Source organism: Petaurus breviceps, unplaced genomic scaffold (assembly GCF_028583685.1).
Source record: "Petaurus breviceps papuanus isolate PSGF00001 unplaced genomic scaffold, PetGlider_PUasm1.0 91041, whole genome shotgun sequence".
NCBI classification, from domain to species: Eukaryota; Metazoa; Chordata; class Mammalia; order Diprotodontia; family Petauridae; genus Petaurus; species Petaurus breviceps.
The window spans coordinates 26,545,091-26,556,642 of NW_027187400.1; the positions used below are offsets into that span (position 1 = coordinate 26,545,091).

The 11,552-nt window shown below is 37.5% G+C and overlaps 1 protein-coding gene across 9 annotated transcripts in view; it reads left to right on the plus strand.

Annotated features, from left to right (window-relative positions):
- The window catches only part of RERE (arginine-glutamic acid dipeptide repeats), a 466,101-nt gene that overhangs the window by 270,365 nt on the left and 184,184 nt on the right, over positions 1-11,552 (plus strand). The gene's annotated exons all lie outside the window — the stretch shown is intronic.

Genomic DNA, 11,552 nt, shown 5'->3' on the forward strand with positions numbered 1-11,552 from the left:
TTGCTATTCCTCATTCATGACATTCCATCTCCTGATTCTGAGGGACTCTTCTCCATCCCTGGAATATTCTCCTTCCTTATCTTTGTTTCCTGGCTTCTCTGACTTCCTTCCAGCCCCATTTCAAACCCTAGCTTTCCCTTGTTTCTGCTCCCTTCCCCTCTAAATGCTAGAGCCTCACTTCTGCTGACTATTTCCAGTGTATTCTCTGTACAGCTGGTGTTATTTGCATGCGGTATCCCTTGTTAGATTAGAGCGGGGAACCTCTTTTGATTTTCTTCGTATCCTTAGTGTTTAGCGCTATGCTTGGTGTGCCATACTGTATCGGCAGTGCAATGTTCACAGTGCCTACGGAAACTGTAAATATGCTGATGCGGCTATCCATCACATAGGGGGGAATAAGCTAGAACATTTATTAAGATACCAAAAGACTGAGTCCCAAAACCAGAAAGTCAAAGCCATCAGAGTAGTTATGACATTGGCACAGGTAGATAAAGTAGAAAGCACCCACATTCTCAAGCCTTTAAAACAGAACCGGCTACCTCAGGCTAAGGTCCTCCTCTCCCCACTCACAGCAACCACCCAGCGTCCGGGAAGCGCGCTCCCAGCAGCTCCGGCCCCTGGCAGTCCTCAGCAGGAATCCTTAGCAGAAATTCTGGCTGACTCAAAAAGGGGTTCGCACTTCCGCTGCCACTGCCTCTGCTGCTGCTGCCGCCGTCGCCACCACTGCTAGCCACCGCAGGAACTCTAGCTTGGCTTCCGCTTCCTCTTGCTCCACCCCTTCCTGCTATGTCAGCAAGTCCAATGGGGCATGGAAGATCTTTAAATCCCATAACCCTTACACATACTTAATAAATGTTTATTGACTGACTGAGATATCTTTTGCTCATTTATCAATTGAAAATATTAATTATTTTTATACATTTCAGACTATCCTGAGATTTTTATGTAACTTCCTACAAAGATTTTTTTCCATTCTTATTTTGCTTGCATCAGTTTTGTTTGTACAAAACTGTTAATTTTATGTAATATTGTCCATTTCATCCTTTTTAAGCCTTTCTTTCCTTTGTTTCCCCTGCTTGGCTATAAACTCTTCCCTTATCCATAGATCTGAATGGCACTTTTATTTCTTGCTTCTTTTCTTTATTTATGATGTCACCATTTTGGTCAAGATTATATATTCATTTGGAACTTATCCTGGTATAGAATGTGTTCTAAACCTATTTCTGGCTGATATCTTTAAATTTTTTTCCGGCCATTTTTTGATGAGTCTGTGCTCTAGTAGCTGAGGTTTTTGAGTTTATTAAGCACTAGGCGACTGTATTCTTTCCTTTATGTATGTTGTATACCTAATCTGTTCCACTGATCAGCCTCTATTTTAAACAAATACTAAGTTGAATTGACAGTGAATGCTTTGTAATATAATTTGGTTTCTAGTACTGTTTGGCACCCTTTTTTTTTCATTCTTCCCTTGAGATTCTTGAAGATTTTGGGCCATTGTTCACTTTGCCTTAACTGAATATAATTTTATTGCATTGTGGTCAAAGATGTTTGTATTTGGCTACATTTATTTGTGAGGTTTTTATGCTATGATATGTAATTTGGTATTTGTCAATTAACATTATGTACTGGGAAATAAGTATATTCATTTCTGCTCCCATTTAGTAATGACCAGAGACCTATCATGTCTAACTTTTAAAAAATTCTATTCATGTCTTTAACTTTTCATTCCCTTTCTCCTTCCCCTTCCCTGTTCTCTACTCATTCTCCTTCCTCTTCTCTCCCTCTTCTACTCCACTCTTTCATTAGTAGTTCTAATCATTACATTTGTATTTCATTTTGTAATATTCTCCTATCTTTCTCTCCACCACTCGTATCTCCCTCGTTATAAAGAATAGCAGAGTGTGAAAGAAGTAGTGTATTCTGTACCAAGTAGCTCTATGAGTGTGTGAAGCAATGTCTGCCCCCTCTCTCTGCTCTTGTCTTCCTCTTCTTCAAATGTCATCAGGATCTTAATCTTTTTTCATCCCTTTAAAATATGTCTTCATTGGGGCAGTCAGGTAGCACAGCGAGTAAGAGCACCAACCCCAGTTTTGGGATGACCTGGGGATCAAATCCAGGCTCAGATACTTAGCACTACACCCAGAAATAACTGGCCATGTAACCTTGAGCAAGTTACTTAACCCCGATTGCTTTAAAAAAAAAAATATGTCTTCATATTTGACCCTTCAAGAGTTAGGGCTTTCCCTCTGCCTGTTCCCTCCTGTTTTCTTCTTGAGTTTAATGTATTTCTGTACCAAACTCTTTCTGTTTCTGTGTATATTCTTTGACTAATTTCCAGTGGTGCCTGCTGCCCCCAACCATTCCTTAATCAGTTAGTAAGCATTTATTAAACACTGTGTGCCAGACAATGTGTGAAAAGTTAAATGGAGACACAAAGAAAGCCAGAATACTTTGTCTTTTGTCAAAGTCAAAAGAAGTTCTTACCCTTAAGTGGCACACAAGAATCTAATGTTCATTCCTTGTTTTTATAGTTTCCTATTTAACATACAGTTGTTAGGTAGGATAATACATTCCCCTACTTTCTCTTTTTTCTCTAATGTATTACTTTTCTTCTTTCTTTACTTGTTGTATCATCATCAAAACACGGTCCTCATTCTTATTTAACTCTTTCATTGATCAGTCAGTTCATACTCATTAAGCACCTATTGTGTGCCGGGCACTGGGCTCCATTCTGGGGATACAGAAAGAAGTAAAAGGCAGTCTCAAGTCTTACCTACTCACTGCCCTCAAGAAGCTGTCAATTGAACGATTAACGGCGACAATTGAGCACTAGTATCATCACTAGTACAAACAGTACTTAGAAACCAAGAAGCATTCTACATAGATGATGCTATTAGAGTATAAAAACTTCATCCTTGTAATACCTTCTGATTGCTCATCAATATTTACGTTTTTGTTTCCTTTGACTTTTTTTGTATTCTTCCAAAAAAAAAATCTACTCCTTGTATCTTTATTAGGAATGATGTAGACTAGTCCACGTCTCCTGTTTCTCCACCCCCACCCCTGGTTGTACAACTTTTACCTTTTGCTTTTTATACTATCATCCTAGCATCTTCTTTATTGTAATAGCTGTCTAATCTTGTGTGATCCTGACTGTGGCTCCTCAGTATTTGAACTCTTTGTTTTGAAATCCTTTCAGTCTTTTTCTTTTACCTTGAAACTGGTCTTTGGTTATTACATTCATGGGAGTTTTAAATTTTATATTTCTTATAGGAGTTGACTGCATTCTTTGTATTTTCATTTTGTCATTATTCTAATATATTTAACCAATTTTTCTTTATGATTTCTTGAAACATCATATCCTGGTTTTTTTGGACGGGAAGGACGTAAAGGGGTAGATCATGGCATTAATTTAATACATGAAATATTAAATTGTCTCTCCTTTACCAGTTTTCCACTCAGTTGTTTTTGCTGAGTTGTTCCCCCCCCCCCCCTTTGGAGGGCAATTGGAGTTAAGTAACTTGCCCAAAGTTACAAGGCTAGTGTTTTTGTGTGGGTGATAAGTGTCTGAGGCCGAAACCGAACTCGGGTCCTCCTGACTCCAGGGCCGGTGCTTTACTCACTGTGCCATCTAGCCACCCCTTGCTGAGTTTTTTTTGCTGAAAAAAATCTTTTCATTTTTTAGAAAAGTCTTTAACCTTTTAATAAGTGCTTGTTAATGTTCTGTGGGAGCCATTAACTTTGATTCCTTCTAATTTTCAAGAAGTTTATTACTTGAATAAGATTTCTGACCTCTTGTACTAAATTGTTAATTCTCCTTCCAAATATTTCTTCCAGAGTTCCCATTTACTGTCCAATTCTTTCCTCTAGAGTTCTCATTTCATTTATTATCCCATTTAGAATTGATTTCTAAAAATCTTAATTTTTCTTCAGTTTTATTTCTTTTAGCATTTCTAGTTGCCCTTGTGACCATGATGTGATTTTCCTTTGATACTTTGCTTGAAAATCTTTTGGAATTATCCTCTTTTATCTGAATTTCTGGCTTGTGTGTTCTTGTCTCCATTATAGTATTTTTTTTTTAATCACCGGTGTAGGTTTTTTTTTTTTTAACTCCTAATTTTACCTCCAGAATTTTGGACTTTCTGTTTTGTCCAAACCCTGTGTGATTCTGGAGGGAGTGTTGAGGCATTTTATGGTCCTCATTCATGTTATTTACATCTTGTCAGTGCATTCTTTAGACATTAAGTCTGTTGTATTTTTCAAGTCTTCAGGGAGCTGCATGCTTTTAGTGGATCCTAAGAACTGTGATCTAGGGCACAGTCTCATTGCTGCTCTTCATGTCTGATTTTTTTTTTTCTGACCCTGGACCTTGGTTTGATTTCAGAGTATGTCCACACCTGTACACAGTGTGTGAGTATAGCGTATCCTTACCTCCAGGTTTAGTTGGCCTAGATGCTATCAGCTAGCTAGATGGCTGTAAAGATTTAAAGAAACTGAGGTATAGAAACCTCCTCAACACAGTGCTTGTTCCTGTTTCCCTCCCTCCATAACTTGGAACTTCTTTGTCTCCACTTAAACTTTTTTTTGTTGTTGTTGTTTCAGTGGCCAGGCGAAAGTGTCAGCCCCTTCACTGCTGTTCTTGATTTGTATTTTCTTACTTAACTAGGATCTTGCTTCAGTCACATTCCACAGTCTTTCTCTCTCATTTACTTTTAATTTATCTCTCTCCACTGCTCCTTCCTTTTTAAGAAACATATTCAAAAAGTCCCCAATTTACTTTCCTTACCCATTTCATTTCCCATCCTGGCTTTTATCTCCCTGATATTGCTAAGCTTTCAGATAAAATTGTCTGTACATGCTGTAGCAGCAAGCACCCCAAGCACGTCCTCAGGGTTTGCTGCCCATACAGGTTCTTGGATCTGCTTTGATAAAGGAAAGCAACTCAAATTGGGTTAACAAGCTTACTTTAATCAGACATATATCGTTTACCTTGTTCAGGGGAAAAAGGTCAGCACCCCGAACTTCAAAGTATACAGGCAGAATTATCAAGACAGAAACAGATCAAGTAGACAGATTTCCAAACTGTCCAACCATTACATCCATACCCAGTCAACATCTGGGTTTCCACATCTAGGTTTTTCAAAGCTGGGGGGGCCCTGGACAACGGCTTCCCAGAATACAGATCAAATCACAGAACACTTCTCAAAGTGAGCCCCCAAAACAAAGCTACACATCAGGGCTTATATAGCCTTCTCCTGGCTCAGAGAATGTAACAACCTTATTGACCCACTGGCCAATCAAAAAGTATCTACTGAAAAACAAGCCTCCCTCCCCAGGCTTCTGGTGCACTTTAGCCTAGAGGCAGGGAAGATCTTCCAAATTTGCATTCCCATTACACATGCTGACCTGGATGCTTTGCTAATAACCTCCTTGCTCTCTTTATCCTTGTTTATCTGATTACCATCCTTACCAACTTACTGAAATTATTTGTGGTGAAAGGGACTTACTTTCTCTAAGCCGTTTTTCACTCCTTATTCACTCACTGTCCCATGGTAAGGTCCATTAGCTCTCCTGTTTTTTTCTTCTATCAGTTTCTATGATGCTGCATTCTCCTTATTCTCAACTTACTCTCCAGCTTCTCTTACCATTTAGCCGACTCTTCCTCACCCCTTACTGGTAGAATTTTTCAACGTTCTGTCATTCACTCACCTTCCTCTTAAAATTAGATGCTTTAAATTTGTGCCTTTAGACCTAAGTCTTGAACCATGTAACAGCCTTCCTCAGATTCAGTAGCCAAAACCAGGCTGTTCCTGCTCCCAGATCTACTCTCATCTCACTGCTTCTCACCCTGTTATGTGACCTGTCTGCCACTTGCCTAGGATACTGTAGTAACCTCATGACTGGACTTTCTACTTTCACTGATTTGTGAACAATTGTTTTGTTATGCATACTTCTTAGGCATTCTAGGCCCTTCACAATTTTTTTTTTGATCATTCTGCTTTTCTAGTTTAGATCTCATTTAGTCTGTTAAAAACCTCCTAAAACCTATCTCAAAGTGACCTTTTTTGTAACAGCTCTCCCCACCCCCACCAGTAATGATTGTTCTCTCTTTATCTTGTGCCTCTTTTATATACTTAAATATATTCATTTTGAGTGTATTCTATTTTGCTGTACTCATTTACGAGCCATGTGATTGTAAAGACTGTTTTCACTACCTGATTTATACTTTGTTTCTCTAATAGCCCACTGCTTGGAGTTCATGTTCATATTCCTGCCTGCCTCTGCATTAGAGCCACTCTACTTAACCAATTTCCTGTATTCTGTTGATGGCGCCATTCACCCACATTCATAGCTTGGGTGTCATCTTTGACTTCTAACTGTCACTCCACATAGGCCATCAGTTGCCATATCTTGTCATTTTTATCCCTATATCTCTTGTGTACCTCCCTTCTCTGCACACGTACAATAGAGATCTAAATGTGTCCTTTCTAAATCCAACCATATGACCAAACAGAATTTTTGGCACCATTCCAAAGCAACAAGTCATAAAGGCAAGCACATGTTTTTCTGGAAGTTGCCATGGCAACTTAGAGCACACTTAATGGTGTGACCTCTGTTATATTTCACAAAGCTTCCAAAGTTAGTTTCCTTAATGCACAAGTCTGACTATGGCACTTCTCTGATCAAAAACCTTCAGTGGTTGCCTTTTTCCCTTTCTTCAGTATGATTCCTATGAACATGTTAGTGTTATTTCAGTCCAGCTAAGTAGAATGAACTCTTCTTTAATCTTATCTGGCATTCTTCTGCCTCTGTCTATACACAGAGGACATTGCTTGTTTGTGCTTGGAAGTCGCTGCTTTATTCCTGAAAGACATTATTTCCTCACCTCTGCCCCCTTGAAATCCTCTCATTCCTAATAACCCAACTCATGTACCCACCTGCCTGTCCTTAAATTTTCTTAGACTACTTTATCTCAATCTTTGTCTCTTTTATAGTCTGCCATGTATCATATTTATTTGTGTGCATGGGTGATTCTCTTCTCTTGGTTTATAAAATCCTTGAAGTAAGGGACCATATTGTCTTCCCTTTTTTATGGCCTGGTACCTTGCACAGTGTTTAATTTGCAATAGATTGATAAATGTATGTTAAATTGAATTATGGTTTCTTCATAAACGTTTAATATATTCTCTTATAATGAATTTGATTTCATTCTTTGGTTTAGAATGAAAAGACATGTTTTCAAGTGCTCTCAGTATTAGTCTCTTCTAATAATAATAGTAGTACTTGTACTACTTACTATTCCCCACCTTGTGTTTTATAAATTATTAAGGGAAAAATATGAAAGTATTTTGTAGGCATTTATTGTTATTATATACCAGGCACTGAAATACAAATAAAAGGAAACAAATAATCCCTTCTTTTGAGGAGCTTACATAAAGAAGACAGGTGTTATGGATAGAGTGATGGACCTGGAGTCAGTTAGACTGGAATTCAGATTCAACCCCTAGATACATGCTAGTTTGTTTATTCCTGAGCAAAGAACCTTGAGCTCTGTTTGCTTCAGTTTCTTCATCTTTAAAATGGGATTAATGATAGCATAAACAAGCATAAACTGAGATAATATTTGTAAAGTGCTTTGCAGTTCTTAAAGCAATCCATACATACTGGCTATTATTCTGTTGGGTTGTTGATTGTTGTCCTGCATTCTTTTTTTTTTTTAATTATTTTTAGTTTTCAACATCCAGTAACATAAATTTTAAATTTTCTCCACCTCTTTCTGCTTCCCCCTCCCCAAGATAGCATGCAATCTGATATAGGGTATACATATACATTCTTATTAAACATTTTCACATTAGTCATGTTGTATAGAAGAATTTACAATGAATGGAAGGGACCATGAAAAAAGAAAAAAATAAAACTAACCGAAAAAAAAAAAAAAGAGCAAATAGTATGCTTTGATCTGCATTCAGACTCCATATTTTTTCCTCTGGATGGGGATGAAATTTTCCATTATGAGTCTTTTGGAATTGTTTTAGGTCCTTGCATTTCTGAGAAGAGCTAAGTCTATTGAAGTCAGTCATTGCACAATATGGCTATTACTGTGTACAGTGTTCTCGGTTCTCTGTACTTCACTCAGCATCAGTTCATATAAATCCAGATTTTTCTGAAGTCCACTTGCTCATCATTTCTTATAGCCCAATGGTATTCCATTATATTCATGTACCACAATTTGTTCAGCCATTCCCCAGGTGATGAGCATGCCCTCAATTTCCAGTTCTTGGCCACCACAAAAAGAACTGCTATTAATAATTTTGTATTTGGGGGTCCTTTTCCCATTTCTTTGATCTCTTTGGAGTACAGCCCTAGAAGCAATATTACGAGGCCAATGTCCCTCATTCTTGAAGAAGGCCAAAATGATATCACTCTTTTAGTATCAAGGTACAGTGTTGCTGATCAGATCATTTACAAGCTTTAAAGGCTCTACCACAGGTTGGGCACAAATATAGAGATGTCTCATTTGCACGTCTCACATTTCTTTAGAGCTGCTACAATTCTGCTTTGCCCATAGAGCACAGCCCCTTCTCTGATGCTGAATGGTCCTGTATCTGCATCTTCTACATCACACAGTTGATTCCAACAGAGAGCAAATTTGTAAATATATGTATATACAGAATATTTACAGAGATAAGTTTAAGGTAGTTAAGAAAAAGGACACCGGCATTTGTTGTCACCAAGAAAAGATTCTTGTTAAAAGTGGTATTTCAGCTTCATTTCTAAGGATTCTCTGAGGCAGAGGTAAGGAGGGAGTGGATTCCAGGCATTGGCACATGCAGAGGAATGGAAGGTAAACTACTGTATTTGAGGAATAACATGACAGCCAGTTTGACCAGATCATTGAATATGAAAAGGGAGGTAATGGATAGTGAGATTAAGTTATATAGTATAAGGAATTGATTCATAGTTGTAAGAATAAAATCCATTCAACAGTTTTCAGATGGTCAGATGATATGTGAATAGGCAGCACTTAAGGGGAGAAATCAAAACTATCAATGGCTAAATAAAAAAATATTCCAAGTCACAATTAATTAGAGAAATACAAATTAAAGCAAATCTGATGGTTAAAAAAAGAGAGGAAAATGATAAATATTGGAGGAACAGTGGGAAAACTTGGCCACAAGTTTGATAGATTTGTTAATCATTAACAGTCATTTAAAAATCAGTTTGGAATTGTGCTCCGAAAGTTACCAAACTATGCAAAAACTTTTGTATCAGTTATACTACTACTTTAACTCCAAAAAGTTGGGGGGGGGGAGTACCCATGTTTTCAAAAATATTTATAATAACTCTGTGGCGGTATTGAACTGAAAAATAAAAGGGAGGGTACTGATCAATTTGACCTTTAATATAATAGACATTTAATAAATGCTTGTTTCCTTCCTTCCATCAGTTATGGAATGGCTGAAAAAATATATTATTTGAAATGTAAAGGAATACTAATGAAGGGGAAGATTTCAGAGAAATTTGGAAAGACTTGTATGAATTGTTGTTGAGTTAAATGAGCTGAACCTAGAAAAGAATTTACACTACAATGCCAGCATTTTTAACCAAACAACTTGTGTTCTTCTGTTGATGCAATACCCAGATTATATCTCTTATTCCACTTTTTGTAAGTCAGCCATCATTTTACACATGCTGTAGCCCACTTATGCTTAATATATTCCCTTTAAAAAGTTTTTTTTTGTTGTTGTTCTTCATATGTCTTTCCATTGCCTTTTGCGTTGCCTCCAATTTTGATTCTGCCAACGTCATGGTATCTCAGGATTTCTAGTTATACAGCGTGCACAGCATTGGTGTGGAAAAAAGATTGAATTTTCTGAAGTAGCCTGGGATCCCTACACATTTTCATGTGGAGGTCAGCTCACTCTCAGAGTCTAATTCACCAGACATCAGAGTTGCCGTGCTTGCCAAAGATCCCCAAACCATCCAGAACCTCCAGCCTCCCACATTAGGAATTCCTTGGCCTTACCTTAACAAGGTCCCATTCGCTTTTGGATAACTCTTAAAGGCTAAGAATTTTTTCTTTGTATCAAAATGAGACCTTTCTTTCTACACCTTCCAACCTTTCTTCCCGGTATTGTGCTTTGGAGCCAAGAACAAGTTGAATCTCTTTTCTACGTGATTACTGCAGATCATTGGAGGTGGTTATTATGTTTCCTTCTCCCTCTTCTCCCTAGTCTTTCATTCTCCGTGCTACCTTCCTCCCCATGTTAGCCCCAGGTTCTGTCCTGAAGTGGCAACTTCTTGTGGCCATTTATAATCCTGAGAGTCTTGTTCTAGATGCTCCCTGCCATGTTATCATACTTCCTAAAAAGCTTCACCTAGACTTGAACTTAGCCCTCCCTTTGTGGCACACCAAAACAGAGTACAGTGTCCTGAATGGTATTCTATTCCCTTTAATTCAGTCCTTGGGCCAGCTTCCTCCTATTCTAGGCACTCATTGAAGAGGATCAGTGTTTATCAGTAAGCATATGTTCAGTGACTTGATCATCGAATTGTATATTATTTAGATAACAGGCATTTTAAAACCCATTTGGGTTATCCTTTATACATTTTTTGACTGATCTCTCTTTTGTAATTATAACCATCATGTGTCGAGCTTATAGGCAAAATAAACCTACAGATATCTTTTGGCCAGTATCCCCTTTTGAGTCTTTAGTTCCATTATCTTTGGTTTTGTTTCTCTTCTAAACAGTAGCTGTAATTGTGGTGTTTACTGTTCTAATTCAGCTGCTTTTGCTTTGTATAGCTTGCAGATTTGTTAATCTATTCTCTAATCGTTGGAGGCATATGATCTTAAATCATATATAATTTCTTTTCCAATTATAAATGAAAAAATGGATATTTTGTATAAATAGGCTCTTTTTTTATTCCTCATGTTATTTTTATGAATCAATTCTATATTCCCACTGTGCCATCCAAAAAATTTGTACCAGGAACAAGTCAGTACTGTGGAGTTTTCCCTTTTGGGCATCTTATTCACTAGAAAACATCAGTCCACACATTCTGATGTCATTTATGTTTTCTCATTATTTAGGAGACTTACCCTTTAATTTAAAATATTTTATATAAAGCATGTTGGAAAATTCCCAAATTAAAAAAAAATCAGAAATAATCCCTTAGTTAATATCCCATTTACAAATTTATCCAGTAATAAAGATACCATAATAATTTTCATTCTTTCCCTTTCACATACCAATCTCCTATTGAATAATACAACATTTTCTATTGCCTATGGCAGTGTATGTCCTATAACCATTCTTTTCTCTTTCGGCTTATTCCTCTCCTAAATTATATGGCACCATTTACCAAAGTAGAATCTCTCTTCTAGTCTATTTTATGCTGCTTACTGTCTTTGTGTATGCTGATCCCCCCCCCCCCCCCCCCCCCCCCCCCCCCCCCCCCTCTTCCCCTCTTCCCCTCTCCCTCCCTCCCTCTTTTTATTTTTTCTCTTCTTTTTTGCTTTTTTTATATTATATTTTGTTATCCCTTGT